Source organism: Zonotrichia albicollis, chromosome 21 (assembly GCF_047830755.1).
Source record: "Zonotrichia albicollis isolate bZonAlb1 chromosome 21, bZonAlb1.hap1, whole genome shotgun sequence".
NCBI classification, from domain to species: Eukaryota; Metazoa; Chordata; class Aves; order Passeriformes; family Passerellidae; genus Zonotrichia; species Zonotrichia albicollis.
The window spans coordinates 11,994,052-12,009,085 of NC_133839.1; the positions used below are offsets into that span (position 1 = coordinate 11,994,052).

Genomic DNA, 15,034 nt, shown 5'->3' on the forward strand with positions numbered 1-15,034 from the left:
CTCACTAACGCAGACAAGGAAAGACAAATCTGGAGCTCTGCGTGCACGCTGGGACTGTGGGGTGCTTGGGGGGCTGTGCAGTGCAAAACAAAGGTTCAGGTTCTGCTGTCCCCAGGCACCAGGGCACAGGAACCCAACCCCGCAGTTCAACCCAGCCCGGGCTGCTCATCACACGTGGGACTGGCTGGGATCCTCTGCCCTGCAAACCTCCTGATGTTCCCACCTCCCAACAGGTTACCAGCCTGGGGTTTGGGGGTTTTGAGAATATCTCCAAAGTCTTTATTAGCAGAATGAAAGACTATCCATGAGAAACATCCAATCTGTCTCAAAGGGTTGTTTAAGTTGCGGAGCTTGAAGCCCCCGTGACAGCAGGAGAGAGCCCTGTGTGTGCACACACCACAGCAGTCCCGGACAGAGCTGTGTTTGACTCTCTGGGATGCTCCTCCAATGCAGCTGCTCCTTGGCATCCTCCCCGTGCTTGTCCCCTGGAGCAGAGGTACCAATTTTGTTTCCCTCTCCCTGAGCAGTGGCTGCTGTCCCAGCTGCTGCAGTTCCCAAAGGGATTTGGGGATTTCTGCTGGGCCATGCACAGAAAGGAGCCCCAATAGGGATTTGAGTGTATTCTGCACGTCCTGATGCCTCAGATCCCAAGTCCTTTATTCATAGATAAGCACTTCCCCTCTTGTCAAGGAGAAACAAACCCATGCAGCTTAACTGACTGATCCCAACTGGACAGCAGGGCTCAAACTTAAAGTATTCATAAATTAGCCCACAGCACACATTTCTCAAAAATATATTAGGTGTAAGAATATTAACCCCAGCAATCACAGGGACATCAGGAACACACTGTGCATCCACCCTGCAAAGGACTGTGATTCTTTAAGAAAAATCTCTCCTAGCCACGGTTTGCAGGATTTAATATTATACCCATTAGCAGAAGCAAGCACCACCCTTGAAACACACATGCAAATAGCAGGGGAGAATGGAGGAAGACAATAAAACTGGAAGCAGCCTTTGGAAGTGCAAATAAATAATTGGATTGCAATGTGGAAGTGTTTTCTGGTTTGATGGGCACCTCCTTTCACTGAAAATAAACCAGGCTGAATGGCTCAGTGGGTCCTGCACACCTCTGAATGGGCCCAGCTAGCTTGTGCTCTTGGTAACAGTGGGTATCATGGAGGTACATAAAAACATAGTTTATTGTTAAATTAAGTGTCCTGTTCTTGAAAACAACCCTTAAATTTAACATTCCAAGGCTGCTGCTGTTTATTTGCACTCTCAGAGCACTCTCGGTGCTGTCCACTCAACTACTCGAGAAATACATTGTAATAAAAATAAATGGACAGTTTGGGTTTCTCTAAAATTAAAAGAGGATATACAGCAGCCTTGCACTCCTGCCTTGTACTGAGGTAACCCGTGATAAAGTCACATTGTGTCAGAGATGGCAAATTATGCCTGCTAATTACTTACCGGAATTTCAGATTTGTCCTTACCATAATTAAAAAGGTGTCACTTTATTAGAATAGGGCTGGAATGATGGGGCTTGGAGCAGTGGAGGAGATTTCTGGTTAGAGATAATTACCAGTGATGTATTCCTTTCTCTCAGAGCCGCTTTTGCTGCATTCCCCCATTACTGGGTAATGGATGTGTGGCACGGCTGCCGTGGAGCCCAGCCTGGTGCGGGGAGCCCCGGCCCGAGGGGCTTCACTAACAGGAGCCCCCTGCCCAGGGCTGGCTTAAAGCCCCTGTGCAGCCCCCCCGTGCCCGTCCTGCCAGGGCCTGGCCCCCCTGCCCAGCACCATTTATATGCAGTGCAATACCTTTTGTTGGCAGAAGAGACTTGAACCTGTCGAGGGCAAACTCGAGTCTCTCCCAGGGCCTGGCAAAAGAAAATAGCAGCATTTAACCGCGGTGAAAGTCACAGCACAAACAGGGGCGCAGGGAGAATAATTGCATGGCTGGAGCGCCCGGCTCCATGTTATCATTACACACTGGATTCCTGGTCTGTGAGTACAGGGATGGCGTGAACCCCCGCAGAAGATGAAGGTTATAAAAGAGGCATTACTGGGAAAGGTCAGCAGGCTATTCAAACACGGAGCAGTTGCAATCCGCAGATTCAATACCAAAAGCTATTTGCAGGGCTGGGAGAGGCAGGAGGAGTGGGAGAGGCAGCACAGCCCGCTTGCTACAGCCAGGAAAGGCTCCTTGTGCAGCAAACTCACAGCAGACACGGGCAGGATCAGCCCCTCTCCAGCCCTGCTCGCCCGTGGGTCTCACCAGCACTGCCCTCTGCCACAGGGGTGCTGGCAGCGCCACTTTGTGCCACACCAAACTCTTCAGCCCTGCCTGGAAAGGGCCAGGTGGGGCACAAAGGGCGAGACAGCTCTTCTGTCATGGTACCACTGAGGTCTGGCTGCTGGCTGTCATCAATCTGATCTCTACTCCAGCCCATCTGGACAGCTAAAACATCTTTTCCTTTCAGAAGAGACCTCCCTAGGCTGAGCGCAGCACTGCAGCCACACGCTACCACAACCCAACAGATCCTGTGGCTGATGGAGAGCCCCATCAGACTCCACATTTTTATAAAAGATGGTTTGGTTAGCTCTTGAGGCACTCTTGTTATTGCCAAAAGGTTTTGCTCCCCAAGCCTGTGCTGAATATTGTATTACTTTGCTATGCTCAGAAACTAAAATTACAACAATTTAATTTTGAATATGGTGGCATTATTACCATTTGTATTTGCCATTTCATAAGACTTTTCATTTCAACTGCTTTGCTTTCCTGTCAAGAGGAAAAACCTTCAATCTATCGGCTTTTACCAGAGAGGGAACTGTGCTGGAGTGTAATGCAGTATTGTATATTTCTTCTGTAATGCTCTTTTGAACAAAATCATCTATTTCATCAACAGTATATCAGCGGTGACCAAAGACCATTAAATAATGCATCTCACTCAGGAGCAGTGGAGCAGGGAAAGGGCTCTGACCTGTTTTAAACCTTATTACTTTCTTGCATTATGCCCCTCACTGCAATCTTTTTGTTTAAGTGATTTCAGCTGAGGCGTTGCTTCCTGCCTTTAAACACACGGTGGACACGTTATTGCTGAGCTGGTTGGGCTCAGCCTCAGCATTTCCCATCCTACACCAAAACCAGCCTCTGCGTGTGAATCTGTGTCGGCCTCGCCAAACACCCCTGTGCGCATCAGGGGCTGCTGTGAATAACATCCCGCTTTGCTTTGGATCTCGGGGGCAGAGACTGCATTTCATTTGGACCCGTGCCTTCACCTCCCAGCACCTTTGGTGCTTGCACTTAGCAACGCCAGGGTCGGTAAAGCAGGCAGAGAATTCATCCAGAGCGGAACAGTTTAAGAAGAGAACATTCCATTGTAATGACCGGCAGAGGTGTGGGCTGCAGACTGGGATGGAGGGTTGGAAGAATGGTGTCCCCATGAGCCCTGTGCTGGCAGTGTCGGGAGCACAGCAGCCTGTGCCTGTGCAGAAGGCAGCCACGGCCACCACGGGCAGCACACTGTCCCACGCTGTCCCCAGGGCAGCCCTGCTGTGCCCAGGGGTGGAGACTGGCCCAGGGCTGCAGCGTGGCCATCCCCACGCTGTCCTTGCCCAGCTCTGCCCATGGCTGCTTGGGCAAGCAGTGGCTTCTGCCTGCTGGTCAGCCCAGCCTGCCTTGGGGGGACGAGAGGGGGCACAGGACAGCTGGCCTGGGGCAGGGACAGTGTGGGGGGCAGGGACAGACATGGGGGCACAGGGACAGCCATAGGGGCACAGGAGAGCCATGGGGGCACAGGACAGCTGGCCTGGGGCAGGGACAGCCATGGGGGCACAGGACAGCCATGGGGGCACAGGACAGCCACCCTGGGGCACAGGAAAGCTGGCCTGGGGCAGGGACAGCCATGGGGACACAGGGACCCAGCCGCTCTCTGCTCTCTGCTCAGCTGGCTGCAGGGCCAGCGCCCGGTGCAGCTTTGCCTCTCCCTGCCCTGCTGAAGCTCAGTCCCTCACCAGCCGGCGAGGGGCAAGCCTGAGAGACTTACAATTACATTTTCTCACTAGTCTAATGAGGTGAGAGACAGACAGAGGAGAGAGTTCCCTGGGCTAATTTTCCAGCCAGCAGCCACTGCGTTCCTCCTCTACTGCAAGAGGCAGAGGGAGAAATGACTCTTCCAGATTAGAGGCTCTTGCTGAAGGCATTCCCGAGTACCATATTCCTCTAGGACACTACAGCAAAAAAATGGAGATGACAAACCATTTTGCTACATTCAGCTGGAATGAAGTAACCCACAAACAGAACTGTGTGGTGCTGGAGCTGCACTGATCAGGAGAGAGCACCCGGGGAGAGCAGGGAGTGAAGCCTGGCCTGAATCAGTGCACAGGGCTCTGCTCAGGGAGAGAGGGAGCAGGTCAGCACCTCACAGAGGGAGGAATTAGCCGTGAGAGGGAAGGAGCACTGCATTTGTCTCCGCTGCTAGTGAACAATTGGTTATCATGGGAATGTTAGCAATGGAATACTCACGGCCTGGGGGGAGCAGCCCTGGGCTGCAGGGGGGAAGTGCTGCAAGGAGAGGGCTCTGCCTCTCTCCCAGGCATGCTGGGCTCTTCAAACTACAGAAACTCTGAGAAATCCCTCTTCATGCCCACAGGGACCATGGAGGGAGTGCTCCTTTCTTGGTTCCTGCTCTCTGTGGTCTTTGCACTGGATAAATGTGTGCTCAAATTTGACTCTTTGGAGGTTCTCTGATAGCTTTGGTTGAGATCAATGCTGTTGTGTGTTCTCCTCACACCCCTGGTCTCAGCACACCAAACACACTTCCAGCATGCCTGAGTGGACCTGAGACACCTGAACTTCCCAATCTTGGTCTAAGTCAGGAGGAAGAGTCAATAAAATGCCTCCATCATCATGACCACGTGCAATGTATTCACACACACACGCATGTGCGTGGGTGAGCAATGTTTCATCAACCAGTCCCTGAACAAGATGGGAATTTCCCCATTTGACTGACAAATCCAGTCAGTCTGACCCATCCCTTGCCATCCTCTGAAGTGCTTGGAGCTTGTAGCTGGTCCTGGAATTCATTTTAGCCTGAATTACATCTTGGTTAAAAGGGTGTGTGCAGAAGTCATCCTTCTTTTGTTTCCAAAAGGAGCTCTTTCCGAAAGCGCTCTGCTGCTCAGCTCATGCAAACTAGGAAGAGATCTGTCAAATATCAAATACGAATTTTGTTGCTGAAGCTCTTGGAAAATTGACAGGTAGCATGCAAGCAAACATTAAATCAATAACAGCGAATTTCCCCCGGGAAACTTGTAGTGTTTTCTCATCAAAATCTTTAAATCCTTAAAGAACCCACGAAAGGCTTGCGCAGTGCAAGTTGGTTAATCTGGTTACCTCTGCATGGCCCGGCGCTGCTGATCAGCAGGGCCAGCTAATAGCCAGTGCTGATCACCCAGCAGTGTGTGTAATACCCAGTGCCCCGGCGCTGATGTATTGGAGCTTTGTTAGTCACTGTGGCTCCTTGGTAAATTCATTTGGAGTCCTCCGGGGTTTTAAATCTCTCATTTGGCCAACAACGAGGTCTGAAAAGATTGCAGTTCATTTCGACCCACAGTGGATGGAAGGCTCATTTACTGGCTGCAGGCAACTCAATCAGGCCGGCCGCTGATGAGTGAGTGACTTGTTCAGACCGCTAGTCAATATGTGTCTGCTGTGATAGAATGTCAGCATCTGCTGCCTGCTCCTGTCTCCCACTGCTCTGGCTTTTTTCATTTGGCCTGATCAATGTTATTAAAAACACCTAGGAGTTCCTTAACTGCTCTGCCACTTGAGGCTTTTCCTTCTTCCTTTTTTTTAAACACAACTTTGTATTATCTGCAAACACGTGCAGATGATGTACAGATCAATTTTTTACGTGAGTGTGTGGGACAGAGTGTGTGTGTACACTTGGGCACAAAACTTGTGCACTGGAGCTGGCTCTGCAGCTTCATCACTCTGGTTTGGGATTTTTGTGTGTGTTGCCCTGAAGTAGCTCAGACTTAGAGCCTTATGCAAACATCTGCTAATTATTATTTGTAAATAAACTTCAAATATAAGCATGGAAAAAATAATGCACCTTCTCTAAAGCTGAAGTGAGAATGCCCAAGTGGTATCAGTGACACCCTGTGGACACCCACACACTAAAAATCAGACTGCTGCTCCGAATAAAGGGGAGATAGAACTCAGGTAAATAAGCAGAGGGTTAAAATCATGACAGGTCTGGAACATACACACCATTTGCCTGTCCAGCAAACCATTTCCTGGGGACTAATGACACTCCGTGGCACAGGTGGGTCAGTCACCAATTACACAAAAAAAGGGAAACAGATACACTGCTAAGCTCCTGCAGGTAATGGAAAAAGGGGAATGCTGTGTCTTCTGGGCAGACCCCAGGCTTCTCATCACCCAGAAGAGAGGAAGAAGGGAGAGCCCACACCACACAGAAGAAAGGCAAGGTGATCTGCAGTGACCTGAGGACATGCTTCAAAATCCGCCCATGCTTCCATCCCTACCCCCTTCCTCTGCAATATGGCATCCAAAATAGATACCAAGAAATGACCTGCCAGGAAAAAAATGGAAGCCTATAATTATGTTATTGAAAACCTGTTCCACACTGTATTATTTAAGGTTATTTTATTATGATGTTGAGATGAGTTTCTTAAAGAAGAAACTCTGGGTTTATTGCACTCCTCACAGAGAGGAGCCCTGGGTGATTTGATAGCCTATTTGAACAAGAGGGATGCTTTACGAGCCCCTATAAAAACTGATGACCCCACTCACATTTGTATTTAATGAAATAAGGAGGAGCTTTCGTTATGTTTTCAATAACCTTCACTGCTCTTTCAAACCTGCTCCAAATAAAAGCCAGAATCTGCATGTTTCTGTGCGGAACCCCAGTAAGGAGGGCTCGGGAGGGTCAGCCTGGCTGCTGAGCTGTCCCTGTGTCCCTGTGGTGCCACTGCCGGGGCTGTGTCCTGCCCAGGGGATGGTGGGATGGGTGACAGGCGCTGTCCCAGTGAGGGTGGCCAGGAGGAAGGCTGGGCTGAGAGGGAGCTCCAGAACTCATCTGCCTCAGCCTCCCAGGCACCAGCACACTTCTTATTTCTAAGTATCTTCCCACACACCAAATCAGGCTTTTTCATTACACAATTTTGGTCTGTCATAAAACATTAAATCTTTCTGAAAAGTTCCAGTGCTTGGATCCTCCTCATTACATTAAATAATTGCTGCTGCTGGAAGGATCAGAGGCTGCACCCGCAGCTGGTGGCACTGCCTGTCCCTGCCGGTCCTGGTGGGAGATGAGCCCAGCTGTCCCACTGGGGACCAGCCCCGGGCTGAAGGGTCAGGGCAGGTCCTTGGGAGGGTCTTGGGTGGATATCTCTTCCCCATCTGGCAGCCTTCTGATCTGCAGGTTTAGCTGGGAATGATCATTTCTGGCCCTGGTGCCCTCGGGAGCGGCAGTGCCCAGGCTGTGTGGCCCAGGGGACACGGCTGGACAGGGCTGTGTGACACAGCAGAGCAGCTCCTGGGCTGTGCCCTGCTCAGAGCCAGGCCTGGTGACTGTAATCCAGCCCAGGCTGCCCAACCAGGGGGACAGGGTTGTGTGGCACAGCAGGGCCTGGTGACTGCAATCCACGGGGCTCTCTCCATGGAGTGCTGCAGATCCAGGCTGCTCCCTGCAGGGCTGGTTTAGGGTGAAGGGCTGGCACTGTGACAGGGTGTCCTGCATGGCCACTGTGGCTGTGGGAGCCCCCTGGCCCCCGGGCTCTGGGATGAGCAGGGGGAACCTGGCAGGGTTTATTAGAGCACATCCAAGGCCTGCACGCTGCATTTGCATGCACAGTTTGATGTAGATGCCACATCAGCAGATGCCTGTGAATGAGCTGGAGCAGGGTTATAGCATCCTGTGCTGGAGTGATTCAGTGTGATGCCTCGGCAAGCTGCTCCGTAATGGGCTGCAAGGCTGATCTTTACGATCATTGGAACGTAAAGGGTCACAATCTTAATCTCCTAATACTGTGTTTTAAACAACATTTACACTTTAACATATTGAAAAATCTCATCTCTTTCTGCCACCCAGCATGACAGCACAATTCAAAGCCATCAGTGCAGCAGTATATTTCAGTATTTTAAACATAAATCAACATGGCTGAAATATTTTTTTCACTTCCAGTACTTCTGAAAACCTGGGATTTTCTAACTTTAATGTTTCTTACTTGAACCTTTGTATTCAGTGGAGTCTCCCACCTGAATAATTCAGCAGCATCAAATAAAGAAGGTGGAATGGAGGCCCCAGTCCAGCACCCAACACAGGCGTGGTGCTTTGTGGCCCATTGCAACGGGAAACCTGTACCCAAGGAACACAAATAGTTTGGGAATTGTCTGCAGGTATGGAAAGAATTAAACTCTGCATCACCCTACAAAGCCAAGTGACAAGCAATAGGAACATATCAGGAATAAAGGGCGTTTTTTTATTTCATGAAACCTTTGGGATTAAAGGGGAGTTGGTTTTTTTCAGAATTTGCAAATCTGACACAAACCACTTATTCCAAAAGCCAGTACTCAGTGCAGGAGTGGCCTCTCCTCCCAGAATAACAGAATTCAGTTCTTCTCTAGAATGTGGAAGGGGAAAAAAAGAAGAAAAGGACTCTTGGGGTTTCCTCATTAGTGCAGCCTTCCCCCTGGTGCCCTGCTTGCTCCTTTTCTGTTCCTCTTGCCCTTCCCCACAGGAGCTCTGGGGCTGGGCTCTGCTTGGGCTGGAGCACCGTGCTCAGGACCTCTGCCCCTTCCCACAGGCTGCCCCTCACTGGGACAGCCTGGCCTCGTGGCTGGCTTTTTATTCAATTAGAAGCTCCTCTCCAGTTATCCTCTATGCTGGCCTGGACTTCTCTCTGCTCCCACGTGAGAAAGGAGCTGGGCATATGGGCTGAACCACAATGATTTGATTCATGGGCTGAAATCATCATTGAACAAGTGTCACAACATGGCATTAGATTAAGAACTAAAGTGATGGGCTATGGTGAGTCTGTTCATTAGTATTAATAGAGCTTAATTAGGCACAAGCATGGTGTTGCAGGGAAATGTGGAGTTGGCTGCAGTTTCCATGGTGGGAAAAGAAGGTGTTATTCCATAAAGGTGACAGAGGCCCCTGAGCCTTGTGCCTGCCTCTGAACCCCAGCACAACCTGGGCTTGGGATGTGGCCTTGCTGGCCCAGGAGTGCAAGGCAGTCAAGGACTGGGGCTCATTAAGGAGCCAGAATTGAAGAATGGAAAGTGCAGACTAAAACCATGAGATCTGGGAAAGCCCTGTCCTTCTTACAGGGGACTGTGCCAGGGAGAGCCATCCAGTCCTGCCCTACCCTGGCAGAGGAGAGGGCAGGTCAGAGCCCAGCGAGGAGCAGAGTGAGACAGACAAAGGGACAGGGACAGGGAGTGCCTGCAGGCGCCAGCCCCCGCATGGCACTGCTCCAGGGGGCTCTGCCAGGGCTGGGGCTACTTTGCAAACAGGGTGAATATCCATGGATGCATTCAATGCTTTTGTAATTATCTCAGTTGTTTCTTTATCTTCAGTATCCTCCCTCTTGCACCAGTTTGCCTCCATTCATGCTGCTCTTTGCTTTATGGTTCTTAGGCCATTTTACATTTCTCCCCATTTGGCAGCATTAAATTTTATTTACCATATGTCCCTTCTGCTACAAAGATGATAAAATCCTTTGGATTTTTGTTGTGCTGTTGCAAGCTCATTCAGCACTCACCTCAATTCAGTGTCCTGGGCAAGTGGAGCTGATTTGTTGCTGGTTTTCACAGAGGTCCAAGCTGGGACACTGCCAGGTTGTGCTGCAGACCTGCACTCTTCCACTGCTTCTTTCCCTTTGCCAGATATCGTCCCCTCATGAGGTCTCCAACACCTCTGTGGTGGGACAGAGCATCATATGGACCTCTGGCAAAAAAACCCAAGAGGAATGCCAAGAAAATCCTTTGTACCTGGTTATTTTCCCTTTTTTGTTTGTATTCTGCTGAAAAGTCTCCCCTTGCTGACTGTTCCAATCAGTGCTGTTAAACCTGGGGTTAATGTGCTTTTCACGCAGCCCTCAATGGCAGAAAAGTGGAGACACAGCCCAGGATTAATAGCCAGGGCCAGATGGGCTCTGCCCTTGTTCTGCCCTGGCTGCAGCAGGGTGGGCTGCTGTCCTGGATGTCAAACAGCTGCCAAGGAGGTGCTGCCCCACCGTGTGGAGCCCAGTCCCAGCTGGGAGGAGCAGAAATGCACCTTAGGGTGCCCCAGGAGAGCCTCAGGCAGCCCAAGGCACGGAGCTGGGGCTCTGGCATGCTCCCCCTGCCCCTTCAGCCAGGGACAGCTGCACTCGTGGCTCCCTGGCCACAGCCCACCCTGCCCACCTCTCACCAAAGCTCCTGCCTCCCTCCCATTTTAATCTGTGTCAATTAAAATGCATCAGACCATTTTAGCGCTCCTGAATGAATGAAATGCAAAATGCTGCTACACTGGACTTTGCTGCTGCGGTCAAATCTAGCTGCAAACAGTGGCTTAAAATTGTTTCCACCTTCAGCCACTTCAGGAGGTGATTTGGAGATCCTCAGTGGAATACTAATACTTCCAGAAGTCTTTTAATTTTAAGCAAGTGAAGGGGCAGAATTTGAGGCACAGCTAGCTCTGCTTTTAACAAAACACTAATCTCTCACTTTCATAACATCTTTTGATTTAAAGGGGCTCAAGCTGAGGTCCTCATCCTTCTGAGAGCATGGCACAGCCGGAGCCGGGAGCTTTGGCCAGGCTGCTGGGATCAGGAGGGCCCTGCACTGACCAGTGAGCCCATTTGCACGATCATCCTGCGGGGTGAGGGCTGAGCTGCCACGGCCCAGGCACCCTGCACGGACTTTCTTCCCGAGGATGGCCTGTTTGCAAACACTGCCTGGCAGCGCCGTCGCTGCTGGATGAGGACGCTGGAAATGGAAGCCGAGCCTCGCTGCACCCTTGGGTGCCCAGCCCTCCTTGCTGTGGGTGCTCCTTCACCGTGCCCCAGGGCTCAGCGCAGCATCCACCCCGGGTGCCCACACCATCATCCCCATGGCCCTCCTGCTGCCCCAGCCCTGCCAGCCACCGCCGCCCTTCTATGGAGAACCAGACCTGAAGAGAGCTCAAATTAAATGTAAGTAATTTCCCTTTTTCCTACCTTGAAATTCCTATTGATTTCCTACCTAAATAGAAATTCCTATTGATTTTGTGTCTGTTCATATTAGTATGTTACCTTGTCACCTTTTGTTTGCGATATTATGTTGTTTAATGTGTTGGTGTTTTTGGGAGGCTTTGGTGGAGCTGCGTCCCCGTGGGTGCCACCAGAGCCTGTGCTGGGCTGGTCCAACTGGGCAGAGCAAGAGGCGCTTTGGGCACTCCCTGTCTCATCCCAGCATGAGCGGAACTCCACCCGAGCTGTGAAACCCAACCTGAGCTGTGGAACCCTGAGCTGTGGAGCCCCTCCTGAGCTGTGGAACCCTGAGCTGTGGAACCTTGAGCTGTGGAACCCAACCTGAGCTGTGGAACCCTGAGCTGTGGAGCCCCGCCTGAGTTGTGGAACCTTGAGCTGTGGAACCTTGAGCTGTGGAACACCACCGGAGCTGTGGGACCCCTCCTGAGCTGTGGGACCCCTCCTGAGCTGTGGAACCCTGAGCCATGAAACCCCACCTGAGCTGTGGAACCCCACCGGAGCTGCAGGCACCCCACCTCACCGTGTCACCCCCGTGTCCCCGTGTCTGCGCTCTCCCGTGACAGCGTGTCACAGCCCAGGCACCGCTGTCCGCCCGGCTCCGCAGGGGTTATTTTTGCGATGTTTTCTTGTGAAAGCTGCCGGCTGCTCAGAAATCCTGCGGCTAACAGGCTGTTGTGGTGCTCGCGGCTCCGCTGGTCAGACAAGTATCTTCCCCCTGTCCCCGGCGTCCTCTATCGCTCACACCTCACTGAGCAGGCACCGCCACGCCGAGACCTCTGACCGAGTTGTCAAGGTGACGGGTGCTGTTATCCCAAAGTACTTATTTCACATACATGGTGTTTTGTCCCTGGCTTTTATTGAAACACAGAGAAGAGACCAATTATCTTCCTAATGGTTTGCGCAGCTTCTTTCTTCTCTTAAGTGGGAGTTAATGACGAATGGTTTGGGCAGGGGGTCGCCCTTGCACAGGGAGCCCTTGGGTGTCCCCTGCTTCCCAGGTGTCCAGGGACACGGGGCGGCTCCTCTCATCGGCTCTCCTCGCCCAGACATTGTCACCGATTTTCTCCTCCTGCTTACCCCCTGCCAAATTATCGCTCTTTCCCAAGTGCTGCAGCAGCCCCATGCCCAGGCAGGAGGGGTTTAGCGGTTCCGGTGCACGCAGGGCTGCCCAGGGTCGGCATGGGAAAGGAGGGCTGGGGGCAGCCCCTGGGGGATGTAGCACGGGCCGGGGGCCGTGGGCTGTCCCTGGTCACACGGAGCTGACCCCTGGCCCCACGGCCACGGGACACTGCAGCTGGGCTGGGGTCACACAGCAGCAGGTACAGCTGGTCCCGCGGGCCCCTGCCACAAACAGGCACATTAAAATGCTGATATGATACCAGTCTTAAGGCAAATAATGAAGAAGAGGCTCTTTGCTGCTGCACACAGCCCTGGCTGAGGGGCACCAGGGGAACAGTCCAAGGGAAAGCACAGATAGAGGTTGGGCTGTAGGGGAGATGGTGGGGGCTCCAGTGGAGCCAATTCCAATTCCAGCAGCTTCCCTGTGAGGCACAGGGCGTGCAGAACGGGCTCTTGCCAGCCACCCTGGAGCCTCACCCACGGGCTCCTCTCGGGAGCACCTGGAGCCCAGAGCTCGGCTGTGCAGGGAAGGGCTGTGACACAGCCCTGCTCAGGCAGCGCCGTTATTGATGTGCTGCGTCTGGCTGCACCAGTAACGGATGTGCTCGAAGCCAGAGGGTTCCTTTGCCTTCAAGCCTGCATTACCCCGTCAGGAACAGAGGTTTCACTGGCACCTGATAAGCCACATAAAACAGATAAATACTGGGGAGATGCTGTGTGTGAACACAATCAGTCTTGGCAGTGACACGATCCCTGTGTAACAGCCTGGCAGGTACCTGCAGCTTTGTTTTTGCAGAGTGAAGGCAAGTTGAGCTGGAAGAGCTCTGGATTTGAGCTATGCAAAGCAGGAAATTGTGCATCTCTGTATCACATTCCAGGAAGAACGTGCAATTTCACCACTGCAGACCCATGAAAGTGGGGACACTTTAACTCAGGCATGGTTTGGTTTGGGAAGTGACTAGAATTATTTTTCCATTCAAATATATGGTTGATGTGAACTCCAGATGGTGGAGACCCACTCCTGCATGCCAGCTGGAGAGACTGGGTGGCCCCAGTGCCTGCCTAGGGACCTGGGAGCATGTCCACAACATGTGCCCTCTCAGAGTGCTGTGGTGTCTGTATTTTCACCCTTTCCCATCCTGGGACATCACAGTAAAATCCATCTGCAGATTGTTTATCTTGTTTTCTTGTGAGTAAAGATGCAGCCTTTAACTTCCTGTGGATGTAGTGGGTTGGTTAATGCCTGGGCAACCGAGGGAGGGGATGGGGGCATGGCAGTGTTAATGGGAGAACAGCTCATTTATAGTTCCAGCATGCTTTATGACATCAAAAGAGCATTGAGAGAATGCTTGGGATAATGTTAATTAGGGCTCAGAAATAAATGCTTTGCTTCCTCATTAATTGTTATCTCTTTGTTGTGCTCATTAGAAAGTGATTCCTAGCTGCTAAAGGTTGTGCAGCTGAAAGGGGATGTGCTACTTGGGTGGAAGACACTGGGCAGCCCCATCCCAATCTGGTTCTCAGGGGTGAGGTGGTGGGGGGCACCCAGGGTGCTGTGGGATAGCTGGTGGGATGTGGGGTGCTCTGGAGAGCACCATCAATGCAGTGTGTGACAACCCCTGCCCTATCTCCATTAAGCAGCCTTGCAGGGACCAGCTCTCTTCTCTGCAAAGTTTTCTTGTCTCAGCCATTTCTGTAGATTATGTGAAAATACACTTTGGAAAATTGAATCATAAAACTGTGGTGTAAATCCTTTTAAAAAGAGATCAAAGACCAAAATGCTAATAAGGCTGGGAAGGGAATAAAATCTAGGCGCTTTGGTAAAGTAGAATAAAAATAAAGGAGGCCTACAAAGAGAATAACAAATTAAAAACAAGTTTAAAAAGAGCAATGGAGAAAAGAGGTTCAAAACAACCAAAGGAGAAAGGCCTTAAAGCAAAGGCTTTCATGTGCCCAGCGCAGGCGTGACCCTCAGTGCTGCTGTCACACACGGTGAGCCCCTGCCCAGCCAGGGCTCCAGCCCCTGCGCCCACCTGGGCTGCACCCAGGTCCTGCCATCTGCCAGGGTCACAGCCTTGGAGCCTCCCATTTCCCACCAGGCTGCTGGAACCTGCCTCCACCCAAACCACCCCAGTGAGAGAACGCTGGAACCGTTGGGATGGGATCTTCATCGCTGCCTCCTTCCTTGGCACTTCCCGTGTTTCTCCACAGATGGGGACCAGGCAGGGCACTGGGACAACAACTGCACATGAAGACCAGTTGATGCTCTCTTCTCAAATCCATAAATAACTGCCTTTGGGGAGTTAATTCAACCTGGCAATAGGAAAGTGCTTTTAAAACACACTGGTTCCCTCCCAGCAAGCCAGCAGGCTGGCACAGGCCCCTGCATTGTGCTCTCTGTGACACTCAGACCCAATTCTGGAGGAAATCAAGGGGTTTTCTGGGGAGAGCAGCAGGCTCCTCATGCCAAGACAGGGTCACTCTCTGGAGGGGAGTTATAAGGGCAGACAAACATTGCTGTCCCTGGGGAACCTGTGCAGTGCCTGGGAAGGCAGTGACACCGTGTCTCAGAGGGGCACATCAGTGGTGACCACGTTAAAACCAGTGGGTTAGGCAGAACCCCTCTTATCATCCCTCTCCCTGTGCTC

At 51.7% G+C, this 15,034-nt stretch overlaps 1 long non-coding RNA gene across 1 annotated transcript in view; it reads left to right on the forward strand.

Annotated features, from left to right (window-relative positions):
- Positions 1-10,520: 10,520 nt before the first annotated feature.
- LOC141731364 (uncharacterized) overlaps positions 10,521-15,034 on the forward strand; it is a 15,290-nt gene continuing 10,776 nt past the window's right edge. Inside the window, exon 1 of the long non-coding RNA XR_012583403.1 lies at positions 10,521-11,210. This is a non-coding gene — a long non-coding RNA (uncharacterized LOC141731364). The remainder of the gene's footprint in view (positions 11,211-15,034) is intronic.